The 20,158-nt window shown below is 46.6% G+C and overlaps 2 pseudogenes; one reads left to right on the top strand and one right to left on the bottom strand.

The window, feature by feature from the left end:
• The window catches only part of LOC147119305 (uncharacterized), a 142,515-nt pseudogene that overhangs the window by 42,040 nt on the left and 80,317 nt on the right, over nucleotides 1–20,158 (top strand).
• Nucleotides 9,052–20,158, bottom strand: part of LOC147119306 (uncharacterized) — a 77,614-nt pseudogene continuing 66,507 nt past the window's right edge.

Raw genomic sequence — 20,158 nt, 5'->3', positions numbered from 1 at the left:
CACTGGCTGACACTAAAGAACAAGCAGTTCTGACGAAAGGTCATCGACCTGAAACATTAACTCTGTTTCTGTCTCCACAGATGCTTCCTGACCTGCTGAGTATTTCCAGCATTTTCTGTTTTTATTAAAGAAACGAGGGAGTGATTGCTGACAGGAAGAATGTTGGGTCGTCCTGCACATGCGCACCTCCCTGGCGGCTGAGGTGAAACACCGACTCGCCCCCACCTGAACCGCGCACGCGTACCAGATGTTGCGGCTCCGCATGCGCGCCCGATGTTCCAACGCGGGGTTTTGTGCGCTGAGCATGCGCGTTGCGGACCGATCGGGGCGGGCGATTGTGGAGCAGGAGGGAGAGCGCGTGGGCCATGAGCACATGCGCGGGACTCAGCGTCAACAGAGCACTTTCTGGAGTGCCGGGGCTTGTGGGTATTACAGCCGCCATTACTGCTGATCCTTTCAACCAACTTGTGCAGCAGCTGGAGCCTGAAAATCAGCTTCACTGCCCCTAGGTTCGGAAAGCGGAAAATTAAACAACAGTTTGCCTCTGATCCTTTTCTGAACTCATTTTACAGGGTTATCGAAGTGGAGCAGTTACAGGCGGGAAGCTTAAACCAAACATCACGTCAAGATCTGACAGAGTCGCTCGATTCATCAGGACCTGAATATCATCGGCCTTTGCACATGGAAGGAGAAAGCAGCGATCGCAGCGATGACAAACCACACACGTGTTCGGTGTGTGGACGCGGATTCAGCCGATCGCCTGACCTGGTGAGGCACATGCACCGTCACACCGGGGAGAAACCGGGTAAAGGTGGGGACGGCGGGAAGGGATTCAGTTCCCCGTCTGCATTGGAAGTTCAACGATGCAGTCACACCAGGGACAGTCCGTTCACCTGCTCCGTGTGTGGAAAGGGATTTGTTTGTTCATCCCACCTGCAAACACACCAGCAAGTTCACACTGATGAGAGGCCATTTAACTGTCCTGACTGTGGGAAGAGCTTTAAAAGCCCTGGGGAACTGAAGGGACACCAGCGAGTTCACACTGATGCGAGACCCTTTAAATGTTCTGACTGTGGGAAGAGTTTTAAAAGCCCCGGGGATCTGAAGCAACACCAGCGAGTTCACACTGATGAGAGACCATTTCAATGTCCTGACTGTGGGAAGAGTTTTAAAAGCCCCGGGCATCTGAATGGACACCAGCTTGTTCACACTGATGAGAGGCCATTTAACTGTCCTGACTGTTGGAAGAGCTTTAAAAGCTCCGGGAATCTGAAGGGACACCAGCTTGTTCACACTGATGAGAGGCCATTTAACTGTTCTGACTGTGGGAAGAGCTTTAAAAGCTCCAGGGAGCTGAAGGGACACCAGCGAGCTCGCACTGATGAGAGACCGCTTAACTGATCTCACTGTGGGAAGAGTTTTAAAATCTCCTGGGAACTCAAGCAACACCAGCGAGTTCACACTGGGGAAAGGCCGTTCACCTGCTTCGTGTGTGGGAAAGGATTCGCTCGGTCCTCCAACCTGCTGACACATCAGCGAGTTCACACTGGAGAGAACCCCTTTAAATGTTCTGACTGTGGGAAGAGATTTAAAAGCACCGGGGATCTGAAGAGACACCAGCTCCTCCACACTGGGGACAGACCGTTCACCTGCTCCAAATGTGGGAAGGGATTCACTCAGTCAACCAACCTGCAGAGACACCAGCGCCTCCACACTGGGGAGAGGATATTCATCTGCTCTGAATGTTGGAAGGGATTCACTGATTCATCCACCCTGCAGACACATCAGCGAGTTCACGCTGACGAGAGACCCTTTAAATGTTCTGACTGTGGGAAGAGTTTTAAAAGCTCTGGGGATCTGAAGGGACACCAGCGAGTTCACACTAACGAGAGACCCTTTAAATGTTCTAAGTGTGGGAAGAGTTTTAAAAGCTCCGGGGATCTGAAGAAACACTGGCTCCTCCACACTGGGGAGAGGGCGTTCACCTGCTCCATGTGTGGGAAGGGATTCGCTCGGTCCTCCAACCTGCTGACACATCAGCGAGTTCACACTGACGAGAGAACCCCTTTAAATGTTCTAATTGTGGGAAGAGATTTAAAAGCTCCGGGGAGCTGAAGAGACACTGGCTCCTCCACACTGGTGAGAGACCGTTCACCTGCTTCGTGTGTGGGAAGGGATTCACTCATTCATCGAACCTCCTGTCACACCAGCTTGTTCACACTGGCGAGAGACCCTTTAAATGTTCTGACTGTGGGAAGAGCTTTAAAAGCTCTAAGAACCTTAAGAGTCACCAGCATGTTAACACTGATCATAGAATCTAACAGCACAGAAGGAGGTGATTCGGCCCATCATGTCTGTGCCGGCTCTTTGAAAGAGCTGTCCAATTTAGGCCCAAGCCCCAGCTTTATCCCCAGAACTCTGCAAACTAGTCCTCTTCAAGTACAAGTCCAATCACCATTTGAAAGTTCCTGTGGAACCTGATTCCAGCATCCTTTCAGATGGTGCGTTCCAGATCTTAACAACCCTCTGTGTGAAAACAATTCTCCTCATTCCCCTCCAGTTCTTTGAGCAACTATTTTAAATCTGTGACCTTTGGTTACCGACCCACTTGCCAGAGTGAACAGTTTCTCCCTACTTGCTCAATCAAAACCCCTCATCATTTTGAACACCTCTATTAGGTCTCCTCTTAACCTTCTCTGCTCTAAGGGGAACAATCCCAGCTTCTCCAATCTCTCCACATAACTGAAGTCCCTCATCCCTGGTACCATCCTGGTCAACCTCCTCTGCACCCTCTCCAAGGCCTTGACATCCTTCCTAACGTGTGGTGCCCAGAACTGTACACAAGACTCCAGCTGAGGCCAAAACCCTGCAGCTGTACAAAACCCTGGTTAGACCACACCTGAAGTACTGTGAGCAGTTCTGGGCACCACACCTTAGGAAGGATATATTGGCCTTGGAGGGAGTGCAGCGTAGGTTTACCAGAATGATACCCGGACTTCAAGGGTTAAGTTACGAGGAGAGATTACACAAATTAGGGTTGTATTCCCTGAAATTTAGAAGGTTTAGGTGTGATCTGATCGAAGTTTTCAGGATATTAAGGGGAACAGATAGGGTAGATAGAGAGAAACTATTTCCGCTGGTTGGGGATTCTAGGACTGGGGACATAGCCTAAAGATTAGAGCCAGACCTTTCAGGAGTGAAATTAGGAAACACTTCTACACACAAAGGGTGGTAGAAGTTTGGAACTCTCTTCCGCAAACGGCAATTGATGCGAGATCAATTGTTAATTTTAAATCTGAGATTGATAGGTTTTTGTTCACCAAAGGTATTAAGGGATATGGGCAATGGCAGGTGTATGGAGTTAGATCACAGATCAGCCATGATCTCATTGAATGGCGGAACAGGCTCAAGGGGCTGAATGGCCTCCTCCTGTCCTATGTTCCTAACTAGTGATTTGTAAAGGTTTAGTGTAACTTCCTTGTTTTTGTATTCAATGGCCCTATTTACAAAGCCAAGTATCCCATACGCTTTCTGAACCGCCTCACCAACTTGCCCTGGCACTTTCAACGATTTGTGAATATGGACCCCCAGGTCCCTCTGCTCTTGCACCCCCTCAAAATAGTCCCATTTAGATTATACGGCCTCTCCCTGTTGTTTCTCCCAAAGTGCATCACTTCACACTTATCCTCATTTAATTTAATCTGCCTTGTGTCTGCTCATTTCACAGTCTGTCTCAGTCCTCCTGAAGTCTGCTACTACTATGCTCACTATTTACTACGTTGCCAAGTTTTGTATCTTCCGTAAACTTCAAAATTGTACACCTATACCCAAGTCCAGGTCATTTATATATAACAAGAAAAGCAATGGTCCTAATCCCGACCCCTGGGGGAACCCACTGCATACTTCCCTCCAGTCAGAAAAACATCCCTCAGCACTACTCACTGCCTCCTCTCCCTTAGCCAATTATACCCAAATTACCATCAGCCCTTTAATTCCCTGTGCTTCTATTTTCCGAGTAAGTCTCTTGTGTGGTACTTTATCAAATGCCTTTTGAAAGTCCATATATATAACATCTGCTGCACTACCTTCATCAACCCTCTGTTACTTCATCAAAGAACTCAATCAGGTTTGTCAGACACGATTTACCTTTAACAAATCCATACTGGCTGCCCCTTATTAACCCATGCTTCTCCAAGTGAGAATTAATTTTGTCCTTGACAATGGTCTCTAGTCTTTCACCCATCACTGATATTAGACTGATTGGCCTGTAGTTACCAGGTTTATCCCTCTCCCCTTTTTTAAACAGGCTGTAACATTTGCAATCCTCCAGTCTTCTGGCACCACTCCCATATATCTGAGGGAGATTGAAAGATTGTGGTCGGAGCTTCTGCTGTCTCCACCCTAGCTTCCCTCAGCAATTTAGGATGCATCGCATCTGGACCGGGTGACTTGTTAACTATGAGTGATGACAACCTATTTAGTACCTCCTTTCTATCCATTTTTATCCAATTTCTCTACTCTCCCCTCCTCTACTGTGACATTAACTTCATCCTCTTCTTATGTGAAGACAGATGCTAAGTACTCATTCAGTACTTCAGCCACGCCCTCTGCCTCCGTATGATGAGCTCCTATTTGGTCTCTAATCGGCCCCACCATTCCTTTAACTATCCTTTTACTTTTCATACGTTTATAAAAGATTTTTGGGTTCCCTTTTACGTTACCCACTAATCTTTTCTTGTACTCTCTCCCTTGTGTCAGCTGTGGCTCAGTGGGTAGCACACTCGCCTCTGAGTCAGAAGGTTGTGGGTTCTAGTTCCCACTCCAGGGACTTGAGCACATAAAACTAGGCTGACACTCCAGTGCAGTGCAGTGCTGAGGGAGTGCTGCACTGTTGGAGGTGCCATCTTTCTGATGAGACTTTAAACTGAGGCCCCGTCTCCTCTCTTAGGTGGATGTAAAAGATCCCATGGCACTATTTTGAAGAAGAGTAGGGGAGTTATCCCCGGTGCCCTGGCCAATATTTATCCCTCAACCAACATAACAAAAACAGATTATCTGGTTATTATCACATTGCTGTTGTGGGAGCTTGCTGTGCGCAAATTGGCTGCTGTGTTTCCCCCATTACAACAGTGACTACACTTCAAAAAGTACTTCATTGGCTGTAAAGAGCTTTGAGATGTCCGGTGGTTGTGAATGACGCTATATAAATGCAAGTTTTTCTTTCATATATCCTTTTTCAATTTCCCCCGCGCTCTCTGTATTCTCCTGGTTTTTGACTGTATTCTGTACCTGACATTTGTTGTAAACCTCCTTTTTCTGCTTTATTCTAACCTCTACATCCTTTGTCATCCAGGGAGCTTGAGCTTTGGATGCCCCATCTTTCCTCCTTATGGGAATATGCTTGGTTTGTACCCGGTGTCAAATTTTATTTTATAACGTGAAGCACGTTGGGACAGTTTACTACATTAAAGATGTTATATTAATACAAATCGTTGTTATTGTCTGAAACTAACAAATTCCACGGAGGAAAAATAACAGTATTTTTACTCCCAAATATTAAATATTTTGTTCCACAAGATTTAACTGCTTTTATTGATGAATTTAAAAAGTCTCTATTAAAACCTGAGCCAGTGTGCTGTGAGACAAAGAGCCTTGTGTCCAATAAGGGGACTAAAGGCCCACAGCCTCCCCTGGCCCCGGGCCCTGAACAAGGGACTGGAGAAACTCACTGCCCTGCAGATCAGACAATCAGCCGGCGCTAGTCCCGCCCCTCGGGCTCCCCGATTGGTTGGAGGACCTGCCGCCGGCTCGCTCCTCCAGCCCTGCCCCGCTTGCTCCCTATTGGTCGTAAGCTCCCGTCAATCAGGCCGCGGGCCCGGGTCACGTGTCCCCGAGGGGCCCACGTGCTCCGTCCAACTGACGCCGCTCGGTCCGGGGCCTCGCGGACTCTCAGGTTTTTCTATTTCTCTTTATTCTCTCCCGATCCACCCCTCCCCCCACCCCGCGCGATTCTCCACCCAAATATTTTGTATCAGTCTTTACAGTAGAGGACACCAAAAATATCCCAACACTGGTCAAACGGGGCTATAGTGGGGGAGGAGCTAAACACGATTAAAATCACTAAGGAGATGGTACTTGGTAAGATAATGGGACTAAAGGCGGATAAATCCCCTGGACCTGATGGCTTACATCCTAGGGTCTTGAGAGAAGTAGCGGTAGGGATTGTGGATGCATTAGTGGTAATTTTCCAAAACTCCCTGGATTCAGGAAAGGTCCCAGCAGATTGGAAAACTGTGAATGTAACGCTCTTATTTAAAAAGGGAAGTAGACAAAAGGCTGGAAACTATAGACCAGTTAGCCTAACATCTGTGGTTGGTAAAATGTTGGAGTCCATTATTAAGGAAGCAGTAACAGAGCATTTGGATAAACATAATTTAATAGGACAGAGTCAGCATGGTTTTACGAAGGGGAAGTCATGTTTGACAAATTTGCTCGAATTCTTTGAGGACTTAACATACAGGGTGGATAAAGGGGAACCAGTGGATGTAGTGTGTTTGGACTTCCAGAAGGCATTTGACAAGGTTCTACACAAAAGATTACTGTTCAAGATAAAAAATCACGGGATTGGGGGTAATATACTGGCATGGGTGGAAGATTGGCTATCTAACAGAAAACAGAGAGTTGGGATAAATGGTTCATTCTCGGGTTGGCAATCAGTGACTAGTGGTGTTCCGCAGGGGTCAGTGCTGGGACCCAAACTCTTTACAATCTATATTAACGATTTGGAGGAAGGGACTGAGTGCAACATATCCAAGTTTGCCGATGATACAAAGATGGGAGGGAAAGCAGTGAGTGAGGAGGACATAAAAAACCTGCAAAAGGACATAGACAGGCTAAGTGAGTGGGCAGAAATTTGGCAGATGGAATATAATGTTGGAAAGTGTGAGGTTATGCACTTTGGCAGAAAAAATCAAAGAGCAAGTTATTATCTAAATGGATAGAAACTGCAAAGTGCTACAGTACAAAGGGATCTGGGGGTCCTGGTGCATGAAACACAGAAGGTTAGTATGCAGGTACAGCAGGTGATCAGGAAGGCCAATGGAATCTTGACTTTTATTGCAAGGGGGATGGAGTATAAAAGCAGGGAAGTCTTGCTTCAGTTATATAGGGTATTGGTGAGGCCACACCTGGAGTACTGCGTACAGTTTTGGTTTCCATATTTAAGAAAAGATATACTTGCTCTCGAGGCAGTTCAAAGAAGGTTCACTCGGTTGATTCCGGAGATGAGGGGGTTGACGTATGAGGAAAGGTTGAGTAGGTTGGGCCTCTACTCATTGGAGTTCAGAAGAATGAGAGGCGATCTTATCGAAACATATAAGATTGTGAGGGGGATTGATCGGGTGGATGCGGGGAGGATGTTTCCACTGATGGGTGAGACTAGAACTAGGGGGCATAATCTTAGAATAAGAGGCTGCCCTTTCAAAACTGAGATGAGGAGAAACTTCTTCACTCAGAGGGTAGTAAATCTATGGAATTTGCTACCTCAGAGAGCTGTGGAAGCTGCGACATTAAATAAATTTAAAACAGAGATAGACAGTTTCCTAGCAGATAAGGGAATTAGGGGTTATGGGGAGCGGGCAGGGAAGTGGACGTGAGTCTAGGTTCGGATCAGCCATGATCCTATTGAATGGCGGAGCAGGCCCGAGGCGCCGTATGGCCTACTCCTGCTCCTACTTCTTATGTTCTTATGTAAGTGAATCCCTTCCCACACACGGGACATTTAACTGGTTTCTCCCCCTTGTGAACCCACTGGTGTTCCACCAGGTTAGCGGACTGAGTGAATCCTTTGCCACACATGGGGCAGGTGAACAGCCTCTCCCCGGTGTGACTGCTTTGATGTGCCCGCAGGTGGAACGAGCACCTAAACCTCTTGCCACAGTGAGAGCACTCAAATGGTCTCTCGTCAGTGTGAACTATCGCATGCTTCTGCAGGCCAGATGAATTATTGAATCCCTTCCCACACATGGAGCAGGTGAATGGCCTCTCACCAGTGTAACAGCGCCGATGAGTTTCCAGCTGTGACAGGTAATTGAATCCCTTCCCACATTCCCCACATTTACAAAGTTTCTCCCTGGAGTGACTGCATTTGTGTCTTGACAGGTCCGATGATTGGTTGAAGCTTCGTCCACACACCGAGCACGTGTATGGTTTCTGCCCGCTGTGATTGGGGCTTTTTCCTTCCATATTCAAAATCCGATGATATTCAGGTCCTGGTGAATCGAGTGACTGTCAGATCTTGATGTGATGTTTGGTTTGAGTTTCCCGTCTGTAAATCCTCCTCTTCCAACACCCTGTAAAAGGAGTTTACAAGTCATCAATGTAAGTAAAGGATAGGAATCCAGAACAGACAAGTCTAGTTTCTATTGAACATTCTTTCCTCTCATTCTCCCAAATCTGTAAATCTCCGTCCCACACACTCGACCTCCTCCCTGTGCTGAAATCCAAACCCATCGCACCATCTCCAACATTTCTTTCCTTTGCTCCCTGTTTTCTTCCTCCCCTGAAGGTGCTGACTCTGGCTGGGTTCAGTTCTACACTCACTGGTTCCCCTCTCTCTCCTCCCCTGAAGGTGCTGACTCTGGCTGGGTTCAGTTCTACACTCACTGGTTCCCCTCTCTCTCCCTCCCCTGAAGGTGCTGACTCTGGCTGGGATCAGTTCTACACTCACTGGTTCCCCTCCCTCTCCTCCCCTGAAGGTGCAGACTCTGGCTGGGTTCAGTTCTACACTCACTGGTTCCCTCTCTCTCCTCCTCTGAAGGTGCTGACTCTGGCTGGGTTCAGTTCTACATTCACTGGTTCCCCTCTCTCTCCCTCCCCTGAAGGTGCTGACTCTGGCTGGGTTCAGTTCTACACTCACTGGTTCCTCTCCCTCTCCTCCCCTGAAGGTGCTGACTCTGGCTGGGTTCAGTTTTGCACTCACTGATTCCCCACATTTCGTAAACAGCTTTGTTAAACACATACACAGCAGAAGCAGATTAATCTGATGGGAGATCACTTAAACACAAGCAGGCAGCGGTGGGAGCCTCCTGAGAGTCCGGCCCCTTTACAGCCAATATTTACAGGAGCTAGAATATGGAAAAGAGTCTAATTAAAATCAGTCATATAGAAACATAGAAACATAGAAGATAGGAGCAGGAGTAGGCCATTCAACCCGCGAGCCTACTCGGCCATTCAATGCGATCATGGCTGATCATCCAAATTCAGTACCCTGTCCCTGCTTTCTCCCCATACCCCTTGATCCCTTTAGACTTAAGAAATATATCTAACTCCTTCTTGAATATATTTAATGAATTGGCCTCTACTGCCTTCTGTGGTAGAGAATTCCACAGGTTCCCCACTCTCTGGGTGAAGAAATTCCCCCTCATTTCTGTCCTAAATGGCTTACCCCTTATCCTTAGACTGTGACCCCTGGTTCGGGACTCCCCGGCCATCGGGAACATCCTTCCTGCATCTAGTCTGTCCAGTCCTGTCAGAATTTTATAAGTTTCAATGAGATCCCCTCTCATTCTTCTAAACTCCAGCAAGTATAAGCCAATCGACCCAATCTCTCCTCATACGTCATTCCTGCCATCCCAGGTATCAGCCTGGTGAATCTTCGCTGAACTCCTTCCATGGCAAGAACATCCTTCCTCAGATAAGGCGACCAAAACTGCACACAATACTCAAGATGTTGTCTCACCAAGGCCCTGTACAACTGCAGCAAGACATCCTTGTTCCTGTACTCAAACCCTCTCGCTATGATGGCCAACATACCATTTGCCTTCTTAACTGCCTGCTGCACCTGTATGCTTACCTTCAGCGACTGGTGCACAAGAACACCCAGGACTCGTTGCACTTCCCCTTCTCCCAATCTATTGCCATTCAGATAATAATCTGCCTTCCTGTTTTTGACACCAAAGTGGATAACCTCGGATTTATCCACGTTACATTTCGTTGTACTGCACTTGTGCACTAACAATGACAATAAAAGTTGATTTGATTTTTGATTTGATTTGATCACCCAACCTGTCCAAATCATCCTGGAGTTTCTCGGCATCCTTCTCACAGCACACACGCCCACCCAGCTTTGTGTCGTCTGCAAACTTGGAGATATTACATCTAGTTCCCTTGCCTAGACCATTAATATATATTGTGAATAGCTGGGGTCCAAGGACCGATCCCTACAAATACTGATTTCTTTCAGTTCCTCCCTCTCATTAGACCCTATGTTCCCCGACATCTCTGGGAAGTTATTTGTGTCTTCCTTTGTGAAGACAGAACCAAAGTATGTATTTAATTGGTCTGCCATTTCTTTGTTCCCTATTATTAATTCCCCTGATTCTGACTGCAAGGGACCTACGCTTGATTTCACCAATCTTTTTCTCTTCACAGATCTATAAAAGCTTTTACAGTCAGTTTTTATGTTCCCTGCAAGCTTACTCTCATACTCTATTTTCCCACTCTTAATTAATCCCTTTGTCCTCCTTTGCTGAATCCTAAACTGCTCCCAATCCTCAGCTTTACTGCTTTTTCTGGCCAATTTATATGTCCTCTCCTTGGATCTTATGCTATCCCTAATTTCCCTTGTTAGCCACGGTTGAGTCACCTTTTTCGTTTTATTTTTATGCCAAACTGGGATGAACAATTTCTGTAATTCCTCCATGCGGTCTTTGAATGTTTGCCATTGCCTATCCACTGTCAACCCTTTGAGTGACATTCCCCAATCAATCCTACCCAACTCGCGCCTCATACCATCGTAGTTTCCTTTATTTAAATTCAGGACCCTAGTCTCTGAGTCAACTACTTCACTCTCCATCTTAATGAAGAATTCTATCATATTATACCCAGTCTAAGATGGCCTGATCTCTGGTTGGTTCCTCGACATATTGCTCCAGGAAACCATCCCGTAAACACTCCAGGAATTCCTCCTCCACAGTATTGTTACTAATTTGGTTAGCCCAATCTATATTTAGATTAAAGTCACCCATGATGACCACAGTGCCCTTATTGCATGCTTCTCTAATTTCCCTTTTAATGCCATCCCCAACCTCTGCATTACTGTTTGGAGGCCTATATACCACTCCCACTAACATTTTCTGCCCCTTAGTATTTCTCAGTTCTACCCATACAGATTTCACATCATCAGAGCTAATATCCTTCCTTACAATTGTGTTAATCCCCTCTTTAACCAGCAATGCTACCCCACCTCCCTTTCCTTTTTGCCTATCTTTCCTGAATATTGGATACCCCTGGATGTTGAGTTCCCAGCCTTGGCCACCCTGGAGCCATGTTTCCATAATCCCAATCAAATCATATTCGTTTACCTCTATTTGCGCAGCTAATTCATCCACCTTAGTATGAATGCTCCTCACATTAAGACACAAAGCCTTCAGGCTTGTTTTTTTAACGCTCTTACACCTATTAGAATTATTATTTACTGTGGCCATGTTTGATTTAAACCGTTGATTTCTCTGACTGCCACTTTTGTTTTTTCTCCTTCCTATCTTTTGCTTTTATCCTTGTTTCCCTTTCCTCTGTCTCCCTGCTCAGGTTCCTAACCCCCTGCCATTTTAGTTTAAACCCTCCCCCAGAGCACTAGCAACACTCCCCCTAGGACATCGGTCCCGGCCCTGCCCAGGTGCAAACCGTCCGGTTTATACTGGTCCCACCTCCCCCACAACCGATTCCAATGTCCCAGGAATTTGAATCCCTCCCCCTTGCACCATTCCTCTAGCCACGTATTCATCTGAAATAACCTTCTATTTCTACTCTGACTAGCACATGGCACTGGTAGCAATCCTGAGATTACTACCTTTGACGTCCTATTTTTTAATTTGCCTCCTAACTCCCTATATTCAGCTTTTAGGACCTCATCCCGTTTTTTACCTATATCGTTGGTACCTATATGCACCATGACAACTGGTTGTTCACCCTCCTCTTCCAAAATGTTCTGCAGCCGCTCTGAGACACCCTTGACCCTTGCACCAGGGAGGCAACACACCATCCTGTTGTCTCGTTTGCGGCCGCAGAAATGTCTATCTATTCCCCTTACAATTGAATCCCCTATTACTATAGCTCTACCCCTCTTTTTCCTCCCATCCTGTGCAGCAGGACCACCCCTGGTGCCAGGAAGTTGGCTGCTGCTGCTTTCCCCTGATAAGCCATCCCCCTCAACAGTATTCAAAGTGGTATATCTATTTTAGAGGTGGATGTCCACAGGGGACTCCTGCACTACATGCCTGCGCCTACTACTCTGCCTGTTGGTCAGCCATTCCCTTTCTGCCTGTCCAACCTCTACCTGCGGTGTGTCCAACTACTTACTTGTTAATTAAAAATAGTAACTTCTCCATCGTTTACAGACGCTCCCTGATCAGTCACCATTTCTCCTCCATTTACAGATGCTCCCTGACCAGTCATCATTTCTCCTCCATTTACAGACGCTCCCTGACCAGTCCCCACTTCTCCTCCATTTCCAGATGCTCCCTGACCAGTCCCCATTTCTCCTCCATTTACAGACACTCCCTGATCAGTCCCCACTTCTCCATTTCCAGACGCTCCCTGGCCAGTCACCATTTCTCCTCCATTTACACACACTCCCTGACCAGTCACCATTTCTCCTCCATTTACAGACACCCCCTGACCAGTCACCATTTCTCCTCCATTTTCAGACACTCCCTGACCAGTCACCATTTCTCCTCCATTTACAGACGCTCCCTGACCAGTCTCCATTTCTCCTCCATTTACAGACGCTCCCTGACCAGTCACCATTTCTCCTCCATTTACAGACGCTCCCTGACCAGTCCCCATTTCTCCTCCATTTACAGACGCTCCCTGACTTCCTGTCTGTCCCGGAGTTTGGCGCGGGGCCCCTTTGCTGAGCGAATCGGGAGAAACCGGGAAGCAGCGGGCAGATAATGTTGAGTGTTTTAATAATGGGGCCTGGGGCCGCACTCGGGGTGTGAGCAGCTCGCGTCCCCCCGGGGTTCATGAACCCGCTCCCTGAGCTCGGGGTGTGAGCAGCCCGCGTCCCCCCGGGGTTCATGAACCCGCTCTCTGAGCTCGGGGTGTGAGCAGCCCGCGTCCCCCCGGGGTTCATGAACCCGCTCCCTGAGCTCGGGGTGTGAGCAGCCCGCGTCCCCCGGGGTTCATGAACCCGCTCCCTGAGCTCGGGGTGTGAGCGGCCCGCGTCCCCCCAGGGTTCATGAACCCGCTCCCTGAGCTCGGGGTGTGAGCAGCCCGCGTCCCCCCGGGGTTCATGAACCCGCTCCCTGAGCTCTCTCACCTGATGTGTCAGCGGCTGCTGCCAAGGTCCGCGCATGCTCAGCTCACAGTGCCCGGGTGATTGACGGGAGCTCTGGACCAATAGGAAGAGTGGGGCGGGGCTGGAGGACCAAGAGGGTGGTGAGTCCTCCAACCAATCAGAGTGTGCGAGGGGGGCGGGACCTGGTGAGCAGTTCACCTTCTGTTCAGGTTCAAAGGTGAATCCCTGCCCCTCACACACTCCGATTGGTTGTAGGAGCCGCCACCCGACCCCACTGACCTGCAGCGACCCCGCGAGGTTTTCTTTGTAAAATCGGTGAGGGACACGTGACCCGGGCCCGCGGCCTGATTGACAGGAGCTTCCGACCAATAGGGAGCGAGCAGGGCGGGGCTGGAGGAGCGAGCTGGCGGCGGGTCCTCCAACCAATCGGGGAGCCCGAGGGGCGGGACTAGCGCCGGCTGATTGTCTGATCCGCAGGGCAGAGAGTTTCTCCAGTCCCTTGTTCAGGGCCCGGGGCCAGGGGAGGCTGTGGGCCTTTATTCCCCTTATTGGACACAAGGCTCTTTGTCTCACAACACACTGGCTCAGGTTTTAATACAGACTGTTGTGTCTCCTTGTGTTCTTTTTACTATATATAATACAGACACTTTTAACTCATTTTAGCTATTGCTTTTACTCAGCCATATTCTTGCTTTGTTGCTGTTGCTGCCTCATGGTGCGGAGTGATACAAGATGTCCGTCCTTGCACTGTGCACTCCTTTTCAGTGTGTCACCTGACAATATAATTACATTAACCAAAGTAGTTCCATATAACGACGTAACAAATAGTTCCATTTAACAATGTAATAATATAACAATGTAACATCCCTCTTTCTCAAAACTAAAACATGAAATTTATAAATTTAAATTAGAAAAATATATCTAAACTATTATTATCAACTACAAAGAATCGTGAGTTTTCTTTTCTTATTCGCGATATCGCTCAGGTGGTTGGATGTTGTCCCTCCATCTTGTGTATTTGGTGGTGACCATTCCTCTCTGTGGTGTTTTGGTGTGTTCCGCTCTCGTTGTTGTTGTCGTTGTCGCACTTGGAGTTGGAGTGTGCCTGCTCGTGGTTTTTTGATTTGTTGCGCTTGTTTCTGGCATTGTACTGCTTGTGGTAGCTGGTGTTGTCAATGTTGCTGATGTTGTCTGCTGCTTAACCAGTTCAGGTGAAGGTCTGATGTGGAGTCTGTTCCATCTGTATTGGTTACCAGGTTCGGTCTCTATGAAGTAGGATCTTGGAGTATCAGCTGTTCTAATGACCTTGGCTGGATTCCAGGTTTTCAACACCGGGTCTTGCACATGCACTGATTGCCCATTCAGCAATTCTGGTAGCATCTTTGCATGTTTGTCGCAATGTTTGCTTCCTATGACTTGTGCTTCTGTCTGAAGTCCTCCTGGTCCTGGGGAGGATGTATTTTTGCTGGTAGTGTAGTCTTAAACTTCCTCCCATTCAGCAATTCCGCAGGTGATTTCATGTCTGCTTTCAGTGGTGTTGATCTGAGTGATAGGAGGGCAAGGCCTTGGTCTTCCCTCATCTCACTGCTTTTGATGAGAGTTCTCTTGACAGTCTGGATCTGTCTTTCGATGAACCCGTGTCCCCTTGGGAAATGTGGGGATGAGGTTACTATTTTGAACCCATACTTTTCTGCCAGAGCTCTGAATTCTCTCGATGTAAACTGGGTTCCATTGTCACAGATTACCTTTTCCGGGATTCCTTGTTCAGCAAACAAGCTCTTTGCAATTCTGGTGGTAGTTGTGGCTCTCAGATCTTTCATCCTTCTCACAAAAGGAAACTTGGAATAGTAATCTGCCACTATGAGATACCATTCTTGATTGCACATGAAGAGATCTGCCCCAACAGTGTGCCATGGTCTTGACGGTATTTCACTAGGTATCATCTCCTCTTTCTGTTGTGTATTTCTGGTATATACCACATGCAGAAACCATCTGTTCGATATTTTTGTACATGCCTATCCAGTATACAGCTGATCTGGCTCTCAGCTTGCATTTCTCCATTCCCATGTGGCCTTCATGTATCAGATGGAGAAGTTCTGTCTGCATCGTCTTTGGCATGATGATCCTCAATCCAGCAAGGAGAATACCGTCTTCTACTGCAATATCGTCTCTAATCATCCAGTATTGACGAATTGTTGCCTGTACCTGCTGGATCCTCTCCAGCCACCCCTGTATCACTTGTTGTGTGAGTAGTTGCCGTTCCTCATCTTTGCTAGTCTCATCTCTGATTTGACTGAGCTTTGTAGGGGTAACACTCACTAGGTGGTGGATTTTTACTGTTAGACCCTCCACCTCGTGTTTCTCATATGGTGACAATCGAGGCAACGCATCTGCTAGCACCATTTACTTTCCTGGCTTATATTTAAGCATGAAGTCATAGCTTTGGAGCCTTAGAAGTAGTCTTTGCAGTCTTGCAGTTGCTTTGCACAGGTTCTTCTTATAGATCTGTTCTAGTGGACGATGGTCACTCTTTATTGTAAACTGCCTTCCATACAGGTTTGTATGGAATTTCTTGCATCCATACACTACTGCTAATAGTTCTCTTTCTATATTGGCGTATCTCGTCTCGGCTGACGTCAAGGCCTTTGATGCGAAAGCTATTGGCTTTCCTTCCTGCACAAGAGCTGCCCCTAGTCCTCTGGTAGAAGCGTCTACTTGTAGAGTGACTGGTTTTCTTCTGTCATAATATGACAGACTTGTTTCTTTACACAACAGTTCTTTAAGCTGTTTGAAATTCCTTTCATGTGATTCGAACCACTGGTATTCGGCGTCTTCTTTCATTAGCTCTCTGAGATTTGTTGTATGTTCTGACATGTTTGGGATGAAAGAACTCATGCATTGGACCAAGCCGAGGTAACTCCTCAGCTCTTTCTTATCTTTGGGTGGTTTCATTTCAGCAATCGCCGCAATCTTCTCAGGACTTGGCTTGACTCCCTCTGGCATGTAAATCATACTGAAGAATTGGCATTCCTTGACTTTAACTATGCACTTATCGGCATTTAACTTGATGCCAGCCTTCCTGGTATGCTCCATGGCCTCATGTAGGTGCATATCATGGTCTCTTTCACCTGCTCCATAGATCTGGATATCATCAGCTATTCCTATAGCTCCTTCACAGCCTCTGTATGTCTCGTCTACTTTCTGTTGAAAGATAACTTGACTGACCTTTAACCCGAATGGTAGCCGCAGGAATTTGTAACGCCCAAATGGTGTGTTGAATGTTGTCAGTGTTGTTGATTCCTCATCCAACTTCACGTTCCAATATCCATTTCTGGCATCTAGTTTTGAGGAAACCTTGGCTCCTGCCAGTGATGGCGTAATCTCCTCTAGCATTGGGGTGGGATAGTTGTCTCTCTTTATCGCCTGGTTTAGATCTTTGGGGTCCAAACATATTCTGAGACGCCCATTTGGCTTTTCTCGTACCACAATTGAGTTTACCTAGTCTGTGGGTTCAGTGACCTTTACGATCACTCCCTTTTCTTCCATCTCCTTTAGCTCTCTTTCAAGCCTTGTCTTCAGCTCGATGGGTACTTTTCGTGGAGCATGGATAACGCGCTTCACCTCTGGATCGATGGTGATGTGGTATTGGAAATCTCCGAAACATCCCACTGTATCATCGAAACATTCCGGATACATGTCTATCAAGTCTTTTTTACTCTTGATCTGTGGGCGGTTCTCCAGTGGGGTGTTGCTGTCTATCCTCAGTGACATTTCCATCAGCTCATGATTCACTGAGATCAATCTCAACTTCTCGCAGCTGTTTAATCCCAGGATCGCTGGCCCCTCAGTGTCGGTGACATAGAACATACAGTTGATGTTCTTTCTTTTATGTGTCCCTTTGACAAAGGTTATTCTGAGTAGTTTAATCTCACTCCCCCCCGTATGCTGTCAACATGACATTACTTGCCTTTAAACAACCACTTTTCGGGTAGCCATCTTCTCTCAAGTTTTCGGGAAAGATCTGCTGGTACAGTCTCAATGGGAGAATGTTGCTCTGAGCCCCTGTGTCCAGCTTCAACTTTAAGTTGATGGTTGTGGGCTGACCTTTGATCCTCTTTTCGATTTGGATGATGGTGTGCAATTCTCTCCTCGGAGTATTTTCCACTTTGGACATCTCGTGAAACTGTACCTTTATGGTTCCGATGTTTAGTGTATTGTCATGACCATAATCATCATCATCATGCTCATCCATGGCATGGATATTGTGTTCCTTTCTCTGGTTCTGCTGTCTGCCTTTGTTTTTGATGTATGTTCCTTCTTTCTTCGTTCTACACCTCTTTTTCCAGTGGTTTAGTTTGCCACATGCATTGCAGCTTGTTCCATATGCTGGACATTTCCTCCTGTCTGTATAATCGTGCGGTCTTCCACAGTTTCTGCACGTTTCTCCCGTTGTCACGTGCATACCATTGTGTGTTATACTTTTCTCTCACTGTATCCACTCTGTTGTCCGTCTCAGAAGCCGTCCGCATGTCAGCCGTTCGGGAAATCAGCGTTCTCATTTGCTGTTTCATGGCTTCATGAGCTCTCGCAGTATCTACAGCCTTTGTTAATTCGAGATTTTCATTTCCTATCAGGGCTTTTTGTACCTCTGCATGCGCTGACCCCCATATCAGCTGGTCCACAAGCCTTTCCTCCATTTCCTTAAATGCACACTTGCTGGCTTCATTTCTCAGCCTTGTTATGAAATTGTCAACTGTTTCACGGGTCAAATGGCAGAAGAGGCCATGATTTTAAAGACTGTTTTAAAAGAAGCCCAGACTCTGGAATTTGTATCTGTGTATACGGTGATTGGATTTAGGCTGTAGATGGTTGCTGAATTTCTCAAAGATTGCCGCAGGGTTTTCCTTTTCCTCTTCAGTCAAACTCCAGCTATTATACAAATCTAGTCCTTTTTCTCCTGCCCACAACAGAATGTAACTAGCCTTTTCCTCGTTGGCAGTATCCTTCAGGAAGCTTTTGAATGTAAGGTCACATTTCTGTTTGAACTTGCAGAATGCCTCTACTAAATCGTCGGTGTCCCAATTCATGAGGGGTTGCATTTGCGCAGTCAGTGCAGCAGCAGCCACCATCTTAGTTGCCCGTACGATTCACACTCAATCACCACAGGCACCGGCACTCACGATCAGCACATATATCCACTTTTCGGCTTATTCGTAGTTCGTATAGTACAAGTTGTACTCACTTATACCGCTGCCACCATGTTGTGTCTCCTTGTGTTCTTTTTACTATATATAATACAGACACTTTTAACTCATTTTAGTTAGTGCTTTTACTCAGCCATATTCTTGCTTTGTTGCTGCCTCATGGTGCGGAGTGATACAAGATGTCCGTCCTTGCACTGTGCACTCCTTCTCACAGTGTGTCACATGACAATATAATTACACTAACCAAAGTAGTTCCATACAACGATGTAACAAATAGTTCCATTTAACAATGTAATAATATAACAATGTAACACAGACTTTTTAAATTTTTGAATAAAAGCAGTTAATCCTCGTGGAACAAAATATTTAATATTTGGGAGGAAAAAAAACATTTTTACTCCCAAATACTGTTATTTTTCCTCTGTGGAATTTGCTAGTTTCAGACAATAAGAACAATTTGTATTTATATAACGTCTTTAATGTAGTAAACTGTCCCAACGTGCTTCACGTTATAAAACAAAATTTGACACTGGGTACAAACCAAGCATATTCCCATAAGGAGGAAAGATGGGGCATCCAAAGCTCGAGCTCCCTGGATGACAAAGGATGTAGAGGATAGAATAAAATAGAAAAAGGAGGTTTACGACAAATGTTAGGTACAGAATACAGTCAAAAACCAGGAGAATACAAAGAGTGGGGGAAATTGAAAAAGGATATATGAAAGAAGGACTTGCATTTATATAGAGCCTTTCACAACCACCGGACATCTCAAAGCTCTTTACAGCCAATGAAGTACTTTTGAAGTGGAGTCACTGTTGTAATGTGGGAAACACGGCAGCCAATTTGCGCACAGCAAGCTCCCACAAACAGCAATGTGATAATAACCAGGTAATCTGTTTTTGTTATGTTGGTTGAGGGATAAATATTGACCAGGACACCGGGGATAACTTCCCTACTCTTCTTCAAAATAGTGCCATGGGATCTTTTACATCCACCTGAGAGAGGAGACGGGGCCTCAGTTTAAAGTCTCATCAGAAAGATGGTGTGATGAAATATTTCCATTCATCACTGCCTGTGACTGAGATCGGTTTCAGTGTCATTTCCCTTCCCCCAGACCTCAGTGTATTGTGTACTGGAATGTGCTGTATTGTATACTGGAATGTGCTGGAATGTGCTGTGTGTAGGGCTCCGCCCATACCTGGCCCCGTTTGTAAGCTAACTCAGTCTGGCCTCAGTCTCCAGAAGGAAGACATCTCTCTCTCTTATGTGTTACATTCTAAGTTAATAAAAGCCTTGTTTTGTTCTGCTAACTTCGAGTCTCGGAATTATTGAGGCACATCAATTTTATTAACTTATTTTTCAACACTATGGATCAACTCCTGAAACCCGAACGTTTGGATTTGGATCAACATGCTCCGGACGCATCAGCACGCTTCGGACACTGGTTTGAGTGTATGGAATTCTTCCTGGACAATTCCGCAGCCGTCAAAGACGCTACGGACGCTGCGAGGATGAGACTCGGAATTCTGCGGAATTGGGTAAGCCACTGGGTTTACCCCCTCATCCAAGACGCCGAGACGTACCTGGCCGCCTGCGACATCTTAAAGGTGCATTACCAGCAGCCTACGAATGAGGTGTATGCTAGGCACCTGCT

This window comes from Somniosus microcephalus, chromosome 4 (assembly GCF_052327205.1).
Source record: "Somniosus microcephalus isolate GS21.2 chromosome 4, FLI_Smic_1.0, whole genome shotgun sequence".
NCBI lineage: Eukaryota > Metazoa > Chordata > Chondrichthyes > Squaliformes > Somniosidae > Somniosus > Somniosus microcephalus.
Note: the sequence above shows the minus strand (reverse complement) of the source record. Positions and strands in the feature narration are given on the sequence as shown.